Consider the following 22,167-nt stretch of genomic DNA (forward strand, 5'->3'; position numbering starts at 1 on the left):
GTGAGAGAGGAATTGCAAGAGAATGATAACCAACTTGAGGAGGGGGATATCCCTGACCTCCAAGAAGAAAAGACTGGCTCTTCACTGCTCATGCCAAGCTTTGAAATTCAAGAAGCCCAAAAATGTGCAATACTGGGTATGAACCTCTCGGACATAGACTAGAATTGAAAAACAATAAATAGTGATTTAAATACTTCCAGAACCCCTAATTGGGGCAACGAGGAAGAAATTTCCAAAATCCTCAGTCACCCGGAAGTAGTTCCCGAAACAGATGCTGAATGGAAAATACCAAAACACAGAAATAAGAAAGGAACCACTCCCTCGGCTTCTCTTCCAAGGAAATTTAGCAGAATAGCTCAATTTAATGTTGGGTATATCCCCTCTTCCCCAAGGCGACCCTCTAACCACAAATTCAAAGACAAGGAGGCCAACAGGAACATTGCAGATGGGACCCAGAAGACTCTTAAGGAGTTAGGAATTGGTAAGTAACTATGAAGATTATCTCTTGGAATATAAGGGGACTCAATAATCCCCACAAACATGACATCGTTAGGAATATGATAAGGGACAATAAACCTTATGTTTTCCTAATCCAAAAAACCAAAATGAGTAAAGAAAAAGTTGAATCTTTGAAGTTCTTCAATAATGGTAATGTTATTGGTGGTAGTTCAGAAGGTGCTTCAGGAGGCATAGCTACCATTTGGAACCTTAATATTGTCAAAGGTCATGTTCTTATCCAGGAAAACAATTTCTCTTGTATAAAATTTGAGCATTTAAAAGATGGCACTTCTTGGGTCCTCACCAACATTTATGCTCCCAACACTTTAAAGGCTAGAAATTCCTTCTGTAAAAAACTCATTCAAGCTAGGGATAGCTTCAAAAATATTAGTTGGATGGTTATGGGAGATTTCAATACTCCCTTGAGAGAGGAGGAAAAATTTGGAGGAATCCCCTCCCAGCTGGAAAGCAGGCTGGCCCTTATGGATTTCATTAATTCTTAGGCTTTCAATGATGTGGAAATTCAGGGATATAATTACACCTGGACCAATAGGAGATTTGGTAATGATCTTATCCAAGTTCATCTTGATGGGACTCTCATATTTGATGATTGGTACAATCACTATTTTTATTCTCTAACGGCCCATATTAGGGTTGGGTCAGATCACTTTCCAATTACCTTTATTGCTGATTCAATTAACAGAAGAAGACACTTCCCTTTCAGATTTGAAAAAATGTGGACCCTACATCCAGATATCAAAAGTAATATTCAAAAATGGTGGAGTATCCAAGTTGAGGGAATGACTATGTATAAATTTGTTAAGAAACTCAAAAGTGTAAAGGATAACATAAGACCCTGGAACAAATCCAGCTTTGGGAATATCTTTGAGGCCAAAGGCAGAATCCAGGAAGACCTTAAGACAATACAGGACCAAATTCAGAAGGATGGTTCCAATACAGTATCCATTGCTGATGAAAATGAAACTCAAAAAATACCATGATATCATCACTAAAGAGGAAACTTTTTGGAAGCAGAGATCAAGATGCATTTGGCTTAAGGAAAGAGATAGGAACACTAGATTCTTTCACATGTCGACGATCAAGCACAAAGTAGCTAATAGGATAACCAAAATTAAGGTGAACAATGGGGAGCTGGTTGAGGAGGAAGGAATTAGGATCGAAGCTAAAAAGTATTTCTCAGAGCTGCTCAAAAGGGATCACAGTCTAGTTGCTAAAGCTCAATCCTCTTTTCTTCATAACATCCATTGTCTCATTGATGATCAATTGAATATCTCCCTCTCTTCCATCCCCTCGACCTTGGAAATAAAAAATGTTGTTTTTTCTTTTGATGGTAATAAAGCACCTGGCCCAGATGGTTTCCCCATGTTCTTCTTTCAATATTTCTGGGATATTGTCGGGAAAGATGTCTCCAATGGAGTCAAGGAATTCTTTGGGGCCAGAAAACTTTTGAAAGAAATCAATGGCACTTTCATTGCTCTCATCCCCAAAACCCAAGGTGCTGACTCTATGGACAAATTTAGACCCATCAGTTTATGCAATTCTTTTTATAAGATTATCTCCAAGGTTCTTACTACTAGGCTTCTGTCTGTCCTTCCTTCTTTTATTAATCACCAGTAGAATGGTTTTGTCCCCGGAAGACAAATTCTTGACTCTATTATAACTGTCCATGAGAATATCCACTCTTTGGTTAGAGCCAAGGGATAACCTTTTCTATTATAAAGCTCCAATTGAGGGACTTCTACATGTTTCAGGGGGACAACACAAACAATGCCATTAGATAATGGGCTCACTACATCAAATGTGGGCACATTAAACTTGGATTGGCTCATAGAAGCTATTTGTTATTGCAAGGATTACATGGTTTGAGATAGGCTATTAATGGTTGCTTTGGTTGATGGATTGAAATTAGACATCTTGGATTTGGATGGAGGAGTAAAATTATTAAATGAAGGAGGAGGCTGAGAATAAGGAGGTGGAACACTATGATAGGTAAGTATGGGAGATGATTGGGTGAAAAATGGAAGACTCATGGAAGGAGGGATGAAAAAGTTTTGATTAGCAATGTTTCCCCCTTGACAAACATGTATAGAAATAAAATTTTGTGTGGAAGTAGCCATGATGTTGGATGTGAAAGTAGACACACTAGTCATATAAGTAGTCATAGGAATAGAAAGATTAACTTGACTAGGAGGTTGAGTGTAACAAAGGACTTCAACACAACTTTTTAGAAGTATAGTATTGGTGTCAACAATAGGCAAAATCATGAAGCTGTGTCACACCTGGGGCTAACAGGGGGTAGTTCAGCCAGACTACCACCTGTAGAATAGAAGATGCAACTGAGAGGGGGGGGTGAATCAGTGGTGTCCAAAATTAACCCTTTTAACCCTTAAAGTGATTACCGATTAACACATCAAAGACGAAGAAGACATACCGGTGAGATAAGGAGAATATTATGCAAGCAGACACAAGGATACATCACACAACACCGAATATACAAGGAAAACCCAATATGGGGAAAACTTCAGTGAGAAATGCTGCTGGAGTCTACTGCTCCAATCCATCCTCACAATAAACACTTGTATTACAAATTTTAGAGCACCAACCCCTACATCGAGAACCAACTCAGTGATCAAAATGACTACAAACAATTCAATAGTTATTACCCAGTTACAAATGAATTTTGTAACCTCTCACAATCAACTTACTCTACCGGTTCTACTCTTCTTAATTGGTCTTCCTCTGCTCTATTCTCTATCGGTTCTATGCTCACTCAGATCTATTGTTTCTTGTCACCACCGGTACTCTTCACTCTGTCAGTTCAGTGAACTCTGATCTTTACTGGTTCTCTTCTTACCGATCAAGCCCTACTCTGATCTTGCCTTGCCAGATCTTTATTGACACTCCAACTACATTGCAACACCCTCTGCTGCCTTCCTGTAGGTTCTAGCACCACCGGTTCACTTGACTGCAACACACTTTGTAGCTTACCAGTCACTTTGACCTTAACAATTAAACCTCTGCTAAACCCTCTTACCGATTGCATCTCCACACACTCTCATTTGTTTATAATATTCCATAGATTACACTTGGACTGAACCACTGATGCACTCTTCTTCTCCTCTATCCGTCCTGCAAAATCATCATCTATGATCTTTGGTCTACATATTTATATGGGAGCTTTCTTGCCAAGATGGTCATTCAAACCTTGGCGCGCTAGGGTTTTCTCCATCAATCATGAGGCGTATCATGTCCAATCAGATCTTGTTGCAAGGATGAACAACATGCAACAAATCACACAACTCTACAATATTTTGTTCTTCCAATGCACGTCTACTATCTTTAGTAACCTGTATCCAATTTATCGGCATATATTTGGGTCAATCACCATGAATTCTCTCGCTGTAACTTACACCAACTCTGATCAACACCCAAACATCCAACATTGATTAGTGCATGCCATAGATCTCTGTCATTCAGTCTGCATCGAGCTATAAGCCTCTGTCCTCGACTTGTGATTTCCATAATCAACATTAATGTCAAGCCACTCACCAACAACCTCACCGACGCACCATTTATCCTTGATTGCACCTATGCCACCTGTGTCCTACGTGTCAATATCATCAGCATCCACCTTTGTAGATTCTACTGTGTTGGTTCAGGCTTAGTTACCGACCACAACACACAACCGATGTATACCTACGAGTTCAACTTCCCTTCCGGTTATCCTTCATACTATGTGAATTTTTGTCCTGCCAGATGGATCACATTAGCCTGGTCACTAAAATAAGGCACATGTATAGAGTGAGTCACCTTACACAACTTCATCTGGTGAGAGCCTTTCACCTTTGCCTCTTTGGTCTCTTGTCAGTTGACATCCTTACCAGTTGACTATACTTCTGTATGCATACTGGTAACATACCTTACTTGTCTGCCTGGATACTGGTTGCATGACAACTCAGACATCAACCATAAACATGGATCTCTGTTGATATCAACATTGCGGCAACTCCATGTTTGTAACTACAAAACCTCACCTTCATCTTCATTTTATCAGTTCTCATCTCAACTAGTTTGCCAAGCTGGAAAACACATCACTCCTTATCCTACCTTTTCTATCATGGTAGCTCATCATGCCTTATCTTGGTTATCTAGTGCACATTTCTGGTTTCACACACCTAAGGCATCATTATGTTTCACTTTGTTCATCCAGTGTGTGTCTTCAACCACCTACCTTTAACTTCTCTGATTGTCTTATCCTAGAGGGTTATAATGTATTCTATGCATGTTGGGAGGTAAGATAAGAATTATCACTTACCGGTGGGAGTGTATCCTTGTCACCTGCTGGCCAATGATTGATGGGAATGCTTTTCATCAAATTGTGCTCAGTCTACTTCTGGTATTGCGTCAATATGACTTCCTTGTATGAGTAGATACATCTTCTACACATAACCCGGTAGACTTCCATATGTCTTCCTTGCTATCTGAGGCAACACACTATTTGCCATTCTTCTCTTCATCCCTTGATACCATCTTTAGCTAGTGAGAGTTCTGCTATTTCACATCTTGCATACCAGTTGCACTGCATATTCTTCATAAGTTGAACCTTGCTTGCTTACTGGTGACATGCTTACCGGTTGGCAACAACACACTGCCAACATATCACTCTCTTGCTGGCATTTCCATAATGCCAACTGTCTTCAATGCCTATTCACCAGTCAAAATCCCAGCTTATGTCTCCAACACTAACTTGTGTTCCAGTGACTCCAATGATCACAATTTCATTTACATCCTCTTCTTATCGGTGACAAGATATACCATTAACCTACTATACTACTTGACATCGAAGACACCATTACCAATTGACATCAATGATAACACAATACCAACAATCTCCCCCTTTGGCATTGATGTCAACTCATGTAGTATCTGGTATACTATTAATTTTCTCTCCCCCTTTGACACCAATGGTAAAGGGTAATAATAAATCTTTCTACCAGTTGCTTCTCCTCCTTTGAACATTTCACTCTGCATCCTCTCAACCAACAATACTGGAGATAGAGGGCTCAAACACCAATTGACACCAATTGAATATACCAATATGATACCAATTGTTGAAAAGTGTGTCAATGAAATTCACTTACCTACTGGTCAGACTACATCTTCTCCCCCTTTGTTATGCAGAAAGTTATTCATACTCCAATTTCCTGATACCAAGTGTATCTACTCCCCCTATGTAGGTAACTCTCCCTCTTTGTTTAGTGTATCTGATACCAATCAGAAGATATGGTTGTGAACTCCCCCTGAACCACAAATCTCAAGTCTTCATTGCCTGACAGGTCCTAAATCAGTTCTCCAATTTGCACCTTGTACCGGTAGAGCTGAGTAAATGATCTACTAATGATCTTCCTACTCCATGACATCCATCACAATTTATGACATGGCCTTACATGACCACAATGAAAAACCTCATCACCATCATGTCAAAAATCAAGCCAGTTAAATCAAAATGATGTGTACATATAAGATCAACTACCAGACCACCAAATTGTCATTTAGGTCTTCTCCAATATCACTTGAGATGTAATTTCATCCATCCAAGCCACATGAGCCAATGCCCAAATCATAATCTGCAATACCGGTTAGCATCGATACTGCTAGCATACTATACATACTGGTTTACCATACTGGTCCAATGTCTCTACTAGAACACTTTGTCCATCAATCTCTATCTTCATGTGTCAAGTGCCTCTGATCCTAATTATAATTTGACCATCCATTGACACATGCATAAGTAATCCATCTCTCATAGGTAGATGTGTATCCAAGGCAACAATTACACATACTGTCATCTCATCTTCTTCGTTGCACTGACAATAACCTATTCTTGCATTTGTCCTTTTCACTAAGGGGTGGATAATGTGATCAGTATGTAGCTCCCCCTAAGGTCCTGCATCTCCCTTAAGACTTAGGAGATGTCACCCGTGCATTGAATGCACAGTGCCGGTCCCTAGTTCTATTTTCTTCCTTCTTCCTCCATACTTGCTTGAACTCACTCCTTTTCTCATTTGCAGTCTTTTGAGCAGGTCTTACCTTCTTCTACTGATTGGCCCTTTCTCTACAAAATTCTGTAGCATGACCGAAAGTATTGATGTAAAAATAGACTGTGTTCATGTTGGGATCCAATAACACAGAGAGGGGGGTTGAATCAGTGTTTTGTCAAAATGATTAAATTTAACCTTATTAACACAACAAATCAACAACTAATAAACATAAAAGTTGATAAGAATAAGTAATAATGCAACCACAAAGATGAACACCATAACACCACAAATTTATAAATGGAAAACCTCAATGAGGAAAAACCACGGTGGGATTGGAGACCCACAATATCTATCTACTGATCAGATGAATAAATATTATAATAAGGGGCCTGCATATACCGGAAGGCCAACAACCTAGAGCACACTACTCATCACAAAAGGAGTCTCACTGACTACAAAAAATATCGTACTACAATCCAGAATGAAGATTGAACTACTTGTGAGGCCTCACCTCGACTCAGCTTGACATTCAGTGGATTTTATATTTTAGACTACTATGGATACTTTGTTTTGATGCATTTTGAGATTTAGAACTTATATGATTTCAGGATATTGGATAACATTGCTATGAATTGATGTTTTACTTACATGCTTTATGAGATAGAACACTACATGATTATTAGATAGAATGATATTGCAATGATAGATGTCGTTAATGAATTTGCAGGACTTTACTTTGAAAATAGAGCTATGATGTATGTTTAGTTTATGTGAATTGGGATAGAAAATTGCTTATGTGAATTTGCTTGACAAAAGATGTATTCAATCTGTGCAGATGAAAATTGTATGCAAGTAATGATGTGCATTGTTATATTATTGAATTATATTTTATATGAATATTTGGGAGTACTAATGTGTAAATTGAGATGCGCAGGAAATTTACCATGTGACCATGGAAAATTACGGAGAATCAAACCTAGACTTATGTATGTTCGTAAAGCCAGGGTTTGTCTATTTGGAGAGACAACACCCCGTTTGTGTTGTATTTTATTCGTATCAGTATATGCTGCATGTGTGTTATGTGTTATTTAAATTTATTGTGTAAAAACCTCAAGAGACAATTTCATGTTTATTTTTGTAAAAGTATTTTATTAGTGTCACTTGACACATGTGTGGATTTAAATTTTAATATTTTATCTTGTCTCTTGATGGGAAAGTGTTAATTATTATTAATTTTAAATAAAATAATGTGTTGTCAAAAAGATATTTTGAGAATATAATATTTGGTGTGGTCAACTTATGTTTGACCCGAAAATAAACTTCAGAGGGGTTTAAAATGGGTTAAATGAACACCTAGGGGTAGTTTATTAGGGTTTCCTGAAGCCCATAAGGTATACCTAGGGGTTAGGGGTAATTTTAGGCAAGTTTCTACTTTATTATGATCTTTTTAACGCTTTAAAAATTGGCTTTTTTGAGTTGAGCGAAAATTGAAAATGGAAGTGAAATCAAATCCAGATTTTCCCTTTTGGAAGGAAAGTCTTTTTGCATTTTTGCTTTCTTCCTTCTTTTTTTTGATTTTTTTTAGAATCCTGTGAGAACTCAGAGAGTGAGCTTCTTAAGGAAGATTTTTTGGGAATAGCTGGTTAATCACCCACTCTCCATTTTTGGAGACAGAAGAAAATTTGGAAAATAATGTTATGGGATAAAGAAATTGATTAAGGAAAAATAAAGAATTGTGGATTGGGCAGCTCTTCTTCAGATATCATTATAACCTTTGGGCAGAATAAGGTTGGTTTCATTTTTACCTTTAATGTCTAGTTTTGCTTATTTCTGAAAGTTGTTGAATAAGAAAATCTGTAATCTTGAAAACGGATGTTTGAAATCTTTTGGTATGTTTTTTTTTTTTTTGAATGAATGTGTTTTGGGAGTTTTCTCAAGATCTCTCTTTCTCTTGGGAGAGAAGAGGATCTTGAGGGTGGTAGCAGTGACAGCCCTCGAGTGAGAGACTCTCTTTAGAGAGCGATCACAAGGGATCTTTGAGTGACCCTTGCTGCATGGCCTGTTTGTGCAATGGGGGTCATAAGGAGGGTTATAAGGCTAGAATGCCTTTGGGGGGCATAAGGAATTTATGGGGTTGAGATTTTGATATGTTATTTGTGCCATGAGGTGGCTTCTTGTTATTACATACTTGCAGATTCTCCTCAGGGTATTTGGTCCACTACCACCCTTTGAAAATGTTCACCACCAGAGTGTGGTGCTGTGAAAGCCAGGTTGGGAATGTGTCTGAAATATTTGTATGCTTTGTGTTCTTTGTGTTTGCTTGTTTGTACCCGTCTAGGAATTGGTTCTCCGAGCTCGGGGGTGGCTACCAGTTAGCCTAGGCTGGGAGGTGAGCACTCCGTGGTCAGTTTTGTGTTTTCTATTATGCAGGAAATCCAGAGGAAAGAGGATAGAAATTCATGAAAGTTATTCAGAAGATGGAATTTGAAGATTTTTGAATTCAGTTGCAGATGTTGTTTTAAAGTTGTTGTGAATAAATGCCTCAATTCAAAAGAAAGGAGAAGCAAGTCGTAATTTTGTAATAATAGATTTGAAGTTTTATTGTTGTGACTGTTCAGAGAAAACATTGCTGTAAATTTGGTAGTATATAATAGAAATGTTTTAAAGAAAGAGAAAAGGCTTGATTTTACTCCTAGAATAATTGAAAAAGAAAAGCAAATTAGTAATGCATGCAAAGCTTCTTGTTTTATGAAAGAAATAAAAAGTCTGATTTCATTTAGATTTTTACCTATATTTTAATTAAGTCAAATAGAAGTTTATTTAAGTTGAAAGCTTTATAAGTATTTTAGATGGAAAGAGAAGTTGTTTTAGGTGAATAATCTATTTAAAAAAAAAGCATGTTAATGGATTTCTTATTACAAAAAAAAAGGAAACGTGTAATGTATCTTTGTGAAATACTTTAAATTGTATTTGTTTTTGTTAAACATTGATTTAGAAGCTTGTTTTATCGATGCATTTAAATTAATATAAATATATATATATATATATATATATATATATATATATATATATATAATTAAATTTTTTTTGATTTAACTTAAGGTTATCTTTTCCTTTATTTTTATTAGCTTAAAATTTTGCATGAAATAATTCTCTTTTAAATTATATATAAGTTTTATTTAGAATTTAAATTTATCTTTTTATCTATGCTTATAAATTTATGAAAATACCACATATATAAATATATATATACATATATATATATAAATATATATATTTATATATTTATATATATATATATATATATTAATAAATGTTATTGTAAATTTTAAAAGAAAATTTTAAAAAAAATATATGTTTGGGCCCCCGCGGACTCCACTGTGTGTACGCACAGTGGACGACCGCGCGGCGCCCACTGTGTGCACACACAGTGGAGCCGCTTGCGGCACCCACTGTGTGGGCACACAGTGGACGGCCACGGCCGCCACTGTGTGGCCACACAGTGGGGAGCCGCTAGCGGCGCCCACTGTGTGGGCACACAGTGGTGCCGCGGCGCCACTGTGAGCTCACACAGTGGTGCGCGCGGCCAGCCTCCACTTGAAACCCAGCGACTGGCAAGCTTGGTAATCATGGCCGCTTGTTAACTCTTCGGCCCGGCATGAAATCTTCACTTGTAAAAAAAAAAAGAATGGGTTAAACCCTAGCCCGATAGGGGCTAGGGAAGTTTAGTTTTTTTAAATATAAAAAAAACAGATATGTATTTGGGGTTTAGGTAATGGTTAAATAGGAATTTAGAACCCTAATTAGGGTTGAGGAAATTAAGTGGTAATATTTAGCAGGTTGAAATGGATTTAGGAGATTAGGATTAAAATATTGGAATATATGTAGAATATATATATAATAATATATATGTTTCCATATATATATATATGGGAATATATATATGAATATATATGTATGTTTTTTTTGAGTTTAATTGATTTAAGAAATTAAATTATGGATAATCAAAATATATGCATAATCTATATGTATATATGTGCATTTTACATGTTCTCAATATTGATTTAAAAAAAACGTAAAGGAGAAATTAATTAAAATTGCTAAGACTTTATAGTCATAGTGGGAAATAAATTTTAAAATATCTCCCCTAATATTTTTAGTATGAATAATTTAATAAAACTATAAATTAAATATCTTTTGGGAGATAGAATTTAAACCAGTAGGTTTTTCCGCAACTAAATTATAACTGATTGTCGATGCTTCGTTCGTTTCAGAATGAGCTCGAATTTATTAATGAAATTTTCGTTAACGCTTGTCGCAAGAGTGTGCTTGTTAATTAAATTTAGTATCTTTTAAAAAAAAATTTGTTCCGTTTTTGCCCTAAATTTTGGGCATGACATTTTGGTATCAGAGCAGGGTTTCCACACTAGGAGCCTTACTCACTTACGTTTCGCCTTAGAATATTTAAAAAATTATTTTGTTAAAAGGAATTTTGCATTTAAATAAATTTAATTCTAAAAGAAATAAATTAATTGTTTTGTATTATTTTCCTCTTAGGATGCCTCCGTTGACGCGACAAGCTCGCAAGCGCGGACGGGGTCCTAGACGTGAGCGCCTAGCTCGCGATGAGGAAGAGAGGGAGGCATCGGTTCCAGAGGAGAACCCAGGAGCACCTCCCGAACAGCCAAATGAACCTAACCATGACCTTCTAGCAGCCATTCAGAATCTTATTGGCATTGTTCAGGAAAGGATTCCAGCAGAGAACCCTCCGGTTAGGAGTCATGACTCTGGGAGTCATAGATCTGTTGATAGAGAACGAAGCAGGAGCCCAGCTCCGAATCCTGTAGAGAGTCAGGGTGGTAATGAGCCAGAGTCAGTGCATATGCCAGGACCACCTCCTGCGGTGGAACCAGTCTATTTTGAGAGAGGTCGTCGAGATCCAGGGGATCTCATCAGGGAGGTCATGCGCCTCCAACCACCATCCTTCGGAGGTTCTACAGATGGAGTAGAGGCCAAGGCATGGCTTCTGAGTCTTGAGAGGTGCTTTGCGTTGCGTTCTTATGAGAGCAACTTGAAAGCACGTGTTGCAGTTCATCTTCTGAGAGGAACAGCCTCCACCTGGTGGAGACAGGAAGAGTACAAATGCGGATTAGTTCCTGATACACTCACTTGGGAGATATTCACCGAGAGGTTCCGGGAGAGGTACCTATCAGAGCATTTCAGGCAGCGTCGTATAGACGAATTTCATGATCTCCAACAAAAAGGCTTGTCAGTAACCCAGTATGAGAGTAAATTCTTTGAGTTGTTGCCATATGTAGATTATCTAAAGGATGAGAAACTTCTTGTAAACCGCTTCATCAGGGGTTTGAATGCCGGTATAGCCAGGCCTGTTAGGATGTCCGCTCCAGAGAGCCTTCGAATTGCTGTAGAGAAGGCACTGATTGCCGAGGAAATTCAGGTGAGACCACAGGACAATAGGGATCGGTATCAGAACCGAAACCCCGCACCTCAGACTTATGGATTCCAGAAACCTCATTGGAAGGGGAACAACTGAAATTCTTAGGGGTTCTCCAAACCCCCTCCTCCACAACAGACACCACAGAACCAGAGGCAGAAGCCTCCACAGTATCCGCAGGGCTCCAAGCCCAAGCAGTGGCAGACTCAGGGACAGAAACGTGATCAGAGAGCACAGGGGCAGTACACACAGCCGGCGGGGACTCAACAGTCCTCCAGGGGTGGGTACAGCGGATCCAGTAGGACAGGAGGTCAGGGATTTTCTAGGCCTCAGGGTGCCCAGTTCCAGGCACGGGGTGCTTGCTTTACTTGTGGAGCCATGGGGCACTTGGCGAGGGATTGCCCTCAGGGACAGGTAGCAGGGAGTCAGCGGATGGCCGCTTCAGAGCCGACAGTCGGTGATATGGGCAGGTCCCATAGAGTATTCGCAGCGGTTGACAACCGCCAGGCCGACCATCAGGCCACGGTTATCGAATCTTCAGGTATAATCAGAGGTAACAATGTATCTATTTTGTTTGATTCAGGAGCTACTGACTCCTTTATATCTCCATTGGTTGTGGAGCGTTGCGGGCTAGTGGCAACTAGGCAGGGTGTCAGTTGGGAAGTGGAATTAGCTTCAGGGGCTAGAGTGTCAGTGGAATCCGAGGTTAGGGCATGTCAATTGCAGATTGGCAAGATCACCACTGTAGTAGACCTTAGAGTGACTCCACTTGGATCTTATGGAATCGTACTTGGCATGGATTGGCTTTATGCCCACAAAGCCAAGATGGATTGCCGCCTGAAAAAGATCGAGTGTGAGGATGATCATGGTTCGCCCATAGTTATCACCGGGATTCAGAGGCTCGTGTCTCTTCGTATGATCTCCGCAATGCAGCTCAAGTGGAGCATGCGGAAGGGATGTCAGCTTTTTGCTATCACTATCAGTGACAGAGGAGAAGAGGAGGAAAAGGAAACATCGCTCGATGACCATCCTATCCTTCAAGGATATTCAGATGTATTTCCTTCAGAGTTACCGGGAATGCCTCCCCGCAGAGAGATTGATTTTCATATAGACCTTGTACCAGGAGCCGAGCCAGTTTCCAGAGCACCTTATAGAATGACCACAAATGAGCTTAATGAACTTAAAATTCAGCTTGAGGAACTTCTTGAGAAGGGTCATATCCGTCCTAGCGTATCCTCGTGGGGTGCACCAGTTATCTTTGTTAAGAAGAAGGATGGATCTCTCCGATTGTGTATGGATTATCGGCAGCTAAATAAAGTAACCATCAAGAACCGATATCCTTTGCCTAGAATTGATGATTTATTTGACCAGCTTCAGGGTGCCAAAGTCTTTTCCAAAATAGATCTGAAGTCAGGGTACCATCAGTTGAGAATAGTGGAAAGTGATATCCACAAGACCGCTTTTCGCACTAGATATAGTCACTATGAGTTTACCGTAGTCCCCTTTGGACTTACGAATGCCCCAGCAGTTTTTATGAGTCTCATGAATGGGGTGTTCCGTACCTTTCTGGACCGTTTTGTTGTTGTGTTCCTCGATGATATATTGATATATTCTCGGAATGAGAAGGAGCATGAGGAGCACCTGAAACAGGTATTGCAGTGTTTATGAGATAACCAGTTGTTTGGCAGCCTATCGAAGTGTGCTTTCTTTCGATCTGAGGTCAAGTACCTTGGACACGTTATTTCCGGTGATGGGATCTCAGTTGACCCATCAAAGATTAGGGCTATTATGGATTGGCCAGCGCCTACCAGTGTGACAGAGGTCAGGAGTTTTATGGGTTTAGCAGGATATTACCGACGTTTTGTCGAAGGTTTCTCCAGAGTCGCACACCCTATTACCTCTCTTCAGCGTAAAGGGAAGAAATTTGAGTGGACAGAGAAGTGCGAGAAGGCCTTTCAGGAACTCAAGAAGGCACTTACTAGCGCTCCTATCCTTGTTGTACCAGATCCTTCAGTTGATTTCATGGTTTGTACCGATGCTTCCTTAGAGGGTTTAGGGGCAGTTCTTATGCAAGGCGGTAGGGCCATAGCTTTCGAATCTAGGAAGCTTAAGACTCATGAACTTAATTATCCCACTCACGACCTTGAGCTCGCAGCAGTAGTGCATGCACTTGTGAGGTGGAGACACTTCCTTTTAGGACATCACTTTGAGTTGCATTCAGATCATCAGAGTCTTCAGTATATCTTCACTCAGCCGAACCTTAATGCACGTCAGAGGAGATGGATGGAGTTTTTGTGCGAATATGATTTTGACGTTCACTACATCAAGGGAAAGGAAAATGTAGTTGCAGATGCCTTGAGTAGGAGACGTCATGAGGTTTGCACCATATCCATGGGCACAGACTTGAGGGACCGTATACTTCGGCACTTGTCAGAGGATGGTTGGTACGCAGAGGTTTGTCAGGTGTTACGTTCTCAGGTCACACTAGAAGGGAAATATGTGGATTATTCTTTGGAGTCCGATGGACTGTTACGCCATAGAGGGCGCATTTATGTACCTTCCTCCAGAGGGTTGAGAGAGTTCATTGTCTCGGAAGCTCATAGAGCTCCTTATGCTGCACATCCCGGGGTTAAGAAGTTGCATGCAGACTTGAGGCAGTTGTATGATTGGCCAGGAATGCGGCAGCTCATTGCTGAGATAGTAGCTCGGTGTCTCAAGTGTCAGAGGGTAAAGGCGGAGCACCGCCATCCAGGTGGGTTGCTTCAGTCTCATGCTATACCAGAGTGGAAGTGGGATACTATATCCATGGATTTCATCATTGGTCTCCCTATGTCTTCTCGTCGCCATGATGCTATCTTGGTGACAGTTGACAAGCTGACCAAAGTAGCTCACTTTTCACCAGTCCGTACTACATTCACAGCTCCTGCAGTAGCACAAGTGTTCTTGCGAGACATTGTTAGACTACATGGCGTACCCCGCAAGATTATTTCTGACAGGGATTCTCTTTTCACTTCTACCTTTTGGAAGTCATTACAGGCAGCTATGGGCACAAAGCTCAATTTCAGTACAGCTTATCACCCGGAGACTGATGGTCAGACAGAGAGAGTCAATCAGGTGTTAGAGGATATGCTTCGTATGTACGTCATGGATCATCAGACCCGGTGGGAGGAGTATCTTCCCTTAGTGGAGTTTGCCTATAACAATGGGCATCACACTTCCTTGGGGATGCCACCCTATCAGGCATTATACGGCAGGCCTTGCAGGACGCCCTTGAGTTGGGATCACATAGAGGATAGAGTTGCTATTGGTCCTGAGTTAGTTCGGGATATGGAACGGCAGGTGGATTTGATTAGGCAGCGTCTCAGAGAGGCTCAGGATAGACAAAAGAAGTATGCCGATGCAAAGAGGATTGACCGTAGTTACTTGGTTGGAGACAAAGTTTTCTTGAGAGTGCGACCGCATAAGAGTCCGATCCGTTACGGAAAGGGTTCTAAGCTCGCACCTCGCTTTGTAGGACCTTTTGAGATTCTGGAGAGGATAGGCCCAGTAGCCTACCGTTTAGCTTTGCCACCTAGCCTGTCACGCATCCACGATGTGTTTCATGTTTCAGTTTTGAGAAAATATATCTATGATGAGTCTCACATTTTAGATTGGGATGCCTTGCAGGTGGAATCGGACGGGCAGCTAGCTTTGGAGCCCATTCGCATTTTGGCACGCCGGACATTGGCCCTTCGAGGTCGAGAGCTGGACCAGGTTAGGGTCCAGTGGGATTGTTATGATGAGGTTACGGCTTCATGGGAGGACGCAACATGTATGAGATCAGAGTACCCTCACCTCTTTGATGAACTCCAGGAGGAAGTTCATGCCTAGAGGGGGAGGATGTGAGGCCTCACCTCGACTCAGCTTGACATTCAGTGGATTTTATATTTTAGACTACTATGGATACTTTGTTTTGATGCATTTTGAGATTTAGAACTTATATGATTTCAGGATATTGGATAACATTGCTATGAATTGATGTTTTACTTACATGCTTTATGAGATAGAACACTACATGATTATTAGATAGAATGATATTGCAATGATAGATGTCGTTAATGAATTTGCAGGACTTTACTTTGAAAATAGAGCTATGATGTATGTTTAGTTTATGTGAATTGGGATAGAAAATTGCTTATGTGAATTTGCTTGACAAAAGATGTATTCAATCTGTGTAGATGAAAATTGTATGCAAGTAATGATGTGCATTGTTATATTATTGAATTATATTTTATATGAATATTTGGGAGTACTAATGTGTAAATTGAGATGCGCAGGAAATTTACCATGTGACCATGGAAAATTACGGAGAATCAAACCTAGACTTATGTATGTTCGTAAAGCCAGGGTTTGTCTATTTGGAGAGACAACACCCCGTTTGTGTTGTATTTTATTCGTATCAGTATATGCTGCATGTGTGTTATGTGTTATTTAAATTTATTGTGTAAAAACCTCAAGAGACAATTTCATGTTTATTTTTGTAAAAGTATTTTATTAGTGTCACTTGACACATGTGTGGATTTAAATTTTAATATTTTATCTTGTCTCTTGATGGGAAAGTGTTAATTATTATTAATTTTAAATAAAATAATGTGTTGTCAAAAAGATATTTTGAGAATATAATATTTGGTGTGGTCAACTTATGTTTGACCCGAAAATAAACTTCAGAGGGGTTTAAAATGGGTTAAATGAACACCTAGGGGTAGTTTATTAGGGTTTCCTGAAGCCCATAAGGTATACCTAGGGGTTAGGGGTAATTTTAGGCAAGTTTCTACTTTATTATGATCTTTTTAACGCTTTAAAAATTGGCTTTTTTGAGTTGAGCGAAAATTGAAAATGGAAGTGAAATCAAATCCAGATTTTCCCTCTTGGAAGGAAAGTCTTTTTGCATTTTTGCTTTCTTCCTTCTTTTTTTTGATTTTTTTTAGAATCCTGTGAGAACTCAGAGAGTGAGCTTCTTAAGGAAGATTTTTTTGGAATAGCTGGTTAATCACCCACTCTCCATTTTTGGAGACAGAAGAAAATTTGGAAAATAATGTTATGGGATAAAGAAATTGATTAAGGAAAAATAAAGAATTGTGGATTGGGCAGCTCTTCTTCAGATATCATTATAACCTTTGGGCAGAATAAGGTTGGTTTCATTTTTACCTTTAATGTCTAGTTTTGCTTATTTCTGAAAGTTGTTGAATAAGAAAATCTGTAATCTTGAAAACGGATGTTTGAAATCTTTTGGTATGTTTTTTTTTTTTTTGAATGAATGTGTTTTGGGAGTTTTCTCAAGATCTCTCTTTCTCTTGGGAGAGAAGAGGATCTTGAGGGTGGTAGCAGTGACAGCCCTCGAGTGAGAGACTCTCTTTAGAGAGCGATCACAAGGGATCTTTGAGTGACCCTTGCTGCATGGCCTGTTTGTGCAATGGGGGTCATAAGGAGGGTTATAAGGCTAGAATGCCTTTGGGGGGCATAAGGAATTTATGGGGTTGAGATTTTGATATGTTATTTGTGCCATGAGGTGGCTTCTTGTTATTACATACTTGCAGATTCTCCTCAGGGTATTTGGTCCACTACCACCCTTTGAAAATGTTCACCACCAGAGTGTGGTGCTGTGAAAGCCAGGTTGGGAATGTGTCTGAAATATTTGTATGCTTTGTGTTCTTTGTGTTTGCCTGTTTGTACCCGTCTAGGAATTGGTTCTCCAAGCTCGGGGGTGGCTACCAGTTAGCCTAGGCTGGGAGGTGAGCACTCCGTGGTCAGTTTTGTGTTTTCTATTATGCAGGAAATCCAGAGGAAAGAGGATAGAAATTCATGAAAGTTATTCAGAAGATGGAATTTGAAGATTTTTGAATTCAGTTGCAGATGTTGTTTTAAAGTTGTTGTGAATAAATGCCTCAATTCAAAAGAAAGGAGAAGCAAGTCGTAATTTTGTAATAATAGATTTGAAGTTTTATTGTTGTGACTGTTCAGAGAAAACATTGCTGTAAATTTGGTAGTATATAATAGAAATGTTTTAAAGAAAGAGAAAAGGCTTGATTTTACTCCTAGAATAATTGAAAAAGAAAAGCAAATTAGTAATGCATGCAAAGCTTCTTGTTTTATGAAAGAAATAAAAAGTCTGATTTCATTTAGATTTTTACCTATATTTTAATTAAGTCAAATAGAAGTTTATTTAAGCTGAAAGCTTTATAAGTATTTTAGATGGAAAGAGAAGTTGTTTTAGGTGAATAATCTATTTAAAAAAAAAGCATGTTAATGGATTTCTTATTACAAAAAAAAAGGAAACGTGTAATGTATCTTTGTGAAATACTTTAAATTGTATTTGTTTTTGTTAAACATTGATTTAGAAGCTTGTTTTATCGATGCATTTAAATTAATATAAAAATATATATATATATATATATATATATATATATATATATATATATATATATAATTAAATTTTTTTTGATTTAACTTAAGGTTATCTTTTCCTTTATTTTTATTAGCTTAAAATTTTGCATGAAATAATTCTCTTTTAAATTATATATAAGTTTTATTTAGAATTTAAATTTATCTTTTTATCTATGCTTATAAATTTATGAAAATACCACATATATAAATATATATATACATATATATATATAAATATATATATTTATATATTTATATATATATATATATATATTAATAAATGTTATTGTAAATTTTAAAAGAAAATTTTAAAAAAAATATATGTTTGGGCCCCCGCGGACTCCACTGTGTGTACGCACAGTGGACGACCGCGCGGCGCCCACTGTGTGCACACACAGTGGAGCCGCTTGCGGCACCCACTGTGTGGGCACACAGTGGACGACCACGGCCGCCACTGTGTGGCCACACAGTGGGGAGCCGCTAGCGGCGCCCACTGTGTGGGCACACAGTGGTGCCGCGGCGCCACTGTGAGCTCACACAGTGGTGCGCGCGGCCAGCCTCCACTTGAAACCCAGCGACCGGCAAGCTTGGTAATCATGGCCGCTTGTTAACTCTTCGGCCCGACATGAAATCTTCACTTGTAAAAAAAAAAAGAATGGGTTAAACCCTAGCCCGATAGGGGCTAGGGAAGTTTAGTTTTTTTAAATATAAAAAAAAAAGATATGTATTTGGGGTTTAGGTAATGGTTAAATAGGAATTTAGAACCCTAATTAGGGTTGAGGAAATTAAGTGGTAATATTTAGCAGGTTGAAATGGATTTAGGAGATTAGGATTAAAATATTGGAATATATGTAGAATATATATATAATAATATATATGTTTCCATATATATATATATGGGAATATATATATGAATATATATGTATGTTTTTTTTGAGTTTAATTGATTTAAGAAATTAAATTATGGATAATCAAAATATATGCATAATCTATATGTATATATGTGCATTTTACATGTTCTCAATATTGATTTAAAAAAAACGTAAAGGAGAAATTAATTAAAATTTCTAAGACTTTATAGTCATAGTGGGAAATAAATTTTAAAATATCTCCCCTAATATTTTTAGTATGAATAATTTAATAAAACTATAAATTAAATATCTTTTGGGAGATAGAATTTAAACCAGTAGGTTTTTCCGCAACTAAATTATAACTGATTGTCGATGCTTCGTTCGTTTCAGAATGAGCTCGAATTTATTAATGAAATTTTCGTTAACGCTTGTCGCAAGAGTGTGCTTGTTAATTAAATTTAGTATCTTTTAAAAAAAAATTTGTTCCGTTTTTGCCCTAAATTTTGGGCATGACACTACTAGAGTATCATCTCCTATGCTTGAGTACAATTTTGGTTAAGCTCAATACTGGAGAGGTCTTAAACCTCTTACACAAACCCAACTCGATCACCTGTGATTGACCAAAACCTTTGAATATAATTACAACCTTATTCACACATAGATAATCACATAAATATGACTGATGATCTACAAAGAGATCTTACATCATATTTATACCAACCCAGGACCTAAACAATTAGGTCAGCCACCTAAAAGATAATACAATAAATCCATTACATAAACCCACAAAACAATGATAATCCAAGTTGGCTGAAGACCGAAACAAAATTAACCAAACAATAAATCCAACTGGTAATGCATCAGGAGCATCCACCAACACCTTACATAAACTGGTCCATAACCTAGTAGAATAAGATAAGACCTAAAATAGGTCGCCATAAGCCAAATGAAATACCACTGATCAACTGGAACACAAACATGATAACCCTCAGCATCCTGAGAACCTTCTAAAAGCCGCACCAACACCACTTATCAAATCCATCAAAAGATCCTCAACAAAGCTCTGCCAATAGAACCCTTACCAGTAACCAAAAGGCTTACTAGAACATATGATAGCTTCCAAATCACCAAATCCTGAACCAATTGAATGTGACATGCATTTGAATAACATAAATGACTGAACCAAACCAATTCCACCAGTCATAACATACCGGAGACAAATCTCCTGATCATCATCAAAGTCCAACCACTCTATTGGAACCCGGTAGACAACCAAAGAAGCTAGTTTTGACATCAATGACAAACATCAATGCAACACATAATCAATTCTTCCAAATTGCCAACAATCTCCCCCTTTGGCATTGATGGCAACACTAGATGTGAAATTCATCCAAGTACCAAGAAGTGACAAACAAGTCTCCCCCAATGGAAGACATCCAACAATCTCCCACAAATATTATATCAATGAAGTTCTGAAACAATTATCTCTATACCAATTAACCATCCATAGACCTGAACCAAACTCCCCCAATGGGATACAACCAATCTGAAATTTGGTTCCTCCTCCTTTGACTGATATCTTTGTTAAGCTCTATTTTTCACATGTATACCTCTCCCCCTTTAACATCAATGCCAAAAATGTGACATAAACATCAAAGAAAAACCATAGAACCTCTGAACCACACAACTGACTACTCCCATTGAGTAGTAGCACCAACTCATCAATACAAAATGAATAATAGTTATGATAATGCATATTGAACTGATGCCAATCAACATCACTCAAGTCTCAACCAGAGGGGAAGAGACCCCCAATCTGTCTCTAAAGTACTCAAATGATTCCTTGGGAAAAGGTTTAGTGAAGATATCTGCTATCTACTCTTTAGTGTTCAGATAAACCAATTTGATTTCATTTGCTTCCACCTTTTTCTTCAAAAGTTATACTTGATTGATATGTGTTTTGTCTTAGAATGAAATACTCGATTCTTTGATATGTCAATAGCAGTGGAGTTATCACAGTGAATAACTATCGGTTCATTTTAATCTACCCTTATATCTTTCAACATTTGCTTCATCCATAGAACTTATGTACATCTAGTATTTGCAACAACATACTCAACTTCAACAATAGATAGAGAAGTACATGACTGTTTCTTGCTGATCCATGAAACAAGTTTCTTTCCAAGAAAGAAAGCCTCATTGGATGTGCCTTTCCAGTTACCTATATCTCCAGCCCAATTCGCATCTATATATGCACATAGTGTAAAGTCATCATAACCATAAACCATACCTGAAAACCCTTGAAAATATCTGAAAAATCCTAGCTACTGGAGAAAAGATTCAACATAATCAATTCCTTCCTTCTGAAAATATCCTTTGCAAACCAATCAAGCCTTGTTTCAATAACATCCAATTCCAATTCCTCTTCCATAGCTTTCATCCAACATTCATCCTTACATGCTTCTTCTATTGACGCTGGTTCAATGTGAGAAATTAAGCATACCTCTTCAGTTGCCAACCTTCTCCTTTATCTAATCTTTAGTTATTGTTGAATTTTTTGATATTGCCAGAGTAACTGGTTTAACATTCTATTCTGGTATAGGTGTTACTAGATCAGCTATGATAATTTCCACTTTCATTTCTCTCTCATAAGTTTTGATTTGACCTTTGTACTGCTCATCCACTTTGACATTAGCGCTCTCCACAATTCTCTACAATCTCTTGTTATAAAATCTATATGCTTTGCTTTCATTTGAATAACCAAGAAATATTCCTTCATAATATCTAAGATCAAACTTTCCAATTCACTACCAAATATTCTGAAAAAATTAACTGTAGATGTATGACCAAACCATAACTCACAAATTGAGTTATCGAT

This window comes from Cryptomeria japonica, chromosome 6 (genome assembly GCF_030272615.1).
Source record: "Cryptomeria japonica chromosome 6, Sugi_1.0, whole genome shotgun sequence".
Lineage (NCBI taxonomy): Eukaryota > Viridiplantae > Streptophyta > Pinopsida > Cupressales > Cupressaceae > Cryptomeria > Cryptomeria japonica.